Genomic DNA, 1908 nt, shown 5'->3' on the forward strand with positions numbered 1-1908 from the left:
GAATGCTTCGCTGTGTTTTCAGATTGGTTAGGTTAATGCTTTTCATGTTAATGAACACATATTAAGATCTTATTAGACAGTGTATCTGTGGGCAAAGTTCCCATTGATTGCACTGGGCAGTTTTATCTGTGTCAAAGAATTGCAGGATCAGGTTGTGATTATATCATTTTAGAAAATGACTGTGACCTCCATTTAATGTTAAAATGTTAGTCAAAGCAAGTGAAAACCGGTGAAGAAAAGTATTCCTGAATTCTGAGATTTTAGTCTACAACCCATGAGTTTGGAGGTCCTAACACGTGAACAGAAGCTACCCTTCTAGAGGTTGTTTTTGAAATAACATATGATTAGTTTGAGGAATAGTTGTAAAATTACCTTCCACTTAAAATCAAATTAAAAATTTAAGGAGGGCTGGCAAGGTCCTGGAGTGTGTTGAGGAATGGCTAGCAATAGAAACCATCATGGCGTTACAGAAGATAGACAGATAGTGTTAATTACAGAAGGTGGTTGTCCCACAGAGGGGGAGGTTGGGGGTAGCAGTGATTTATTTCAGAGGGCAGTTTAGTCATTGTACTATTCCTAGACAAGGCTCTGAATTTATGTGATACTTAGACTCTTAAGTCATTTTTGAAACCAAATTTAGGTGCTTGAGTCATGTAGATGTTTTTGAAATTACTCCTGTCTTTCTGTCAAGCTGTTTCTACACAGCTGATCTTGGAAGACACAGCACCTACTGGCTGCTGTACAGTTAAGTAGGAGCTGGGAGCTGGAAGTGTCAAGAGGTTGGTGGATACCTGCCAGCAATTGCGGTACAGAAAAGGCTGATCTGATGTGCCCGGGGTGTTTTCTGAGCTGCTGTGCTTGTGCAGTTGGTCTCTGTGTGCACCTTGAGTCAGAGGCACCTGGAACGTGTCATCTTGACTGTGCATGTGCACACATCTGCCTTGCAGCCCAGAGATCTTGGGCTTGCTGCTCATAGTCACTCTGCACATGTTCACTGGCCCTTTCTCAGGGATTTCCCAACATCCTGCAGCCAGAAGTCTGTTAAAATATCATGCGGGACAGGAGGGAAGACAAAATGGGAGTGTCAAACTCAACCCAAGATTTATGTGCCGGATAGGTCAGTCCTCCCTGTGACCCTGGGCTGTGCAGGCAGTGAGGTATTCTAAGGAGACTTCGAGGCTGGGGTTAAGGCTGGTCCTGGCTAACAGTCCTCACTGGGGCTGAGGTCCCTGTGATCCCCAGGTGCTTGGTCAGGTGCAGGCACTAGGGTGGACGGGTGTCTGGCATTGGAGAGAGGGGTAAATAGGCTGACATGGAAGAATCTCTCTCTTCTGAATTAGTTCAGGTAGCGTGAAGAAGTGTACTGTTACTTCATATCAAGGGTGTCAGATATGGATTTGTGATCCTGATACTGCATAATCAATTCTCTCCCCTCTGCTGTGCTTTGTCGGGAGTGGTTTTGTTCATTTGCAATCCTTGTTCATGCTTTCCTTCCTGCTTTCCTTGTCTTTGTAGATTTTTATCTGAAAGTCGGAAACGTTTTTGTTGATATCGGGAAGATTTCACCCTTTTTTGGAAAGAGGCAAGTGACACAACATGATGATAAAACAGCCATTTGAGATGCATTTGTTAATGCTGATAAGACCTAAATGTTGCTCCACGTATTTACAATGCAAGGCAGAGGGGAAGGACCTCCTCAGTTGTTCGGGGGCCAGTCCATCTGTGCTGCCATCCAAAGGTTAGGCATCTGCTCTAAACTGGCTGACTGAGCTCCTTCTTCAGACCATGGAGAGAGATGGGAAGGGATAAAAACCCTTCTGGAGTTGTGTGTCTTAAATACATCTTTTGGGTCAGAATAGGATGGGACAGGAAATATCATTCCCTGAAAGCAACTGTCTCTTCCTGCTG

Source organism: Buceros rhinoceros, unplaced genomic scaffold (genome assembly GCF_000710305.1).
Source record: "Buceros rhinoceros silvestris isolate BGI_N320 unplaced genomic scaffold, ASM71030v1 scaffold27132, whole genome shotgun sequence".
Lineage (NCBI taxonomy): Eukaryota > Metazoa > Chordata > Aves > Bucerotiformes > Bucerotidae > Buceros > Buceros rhinoceros.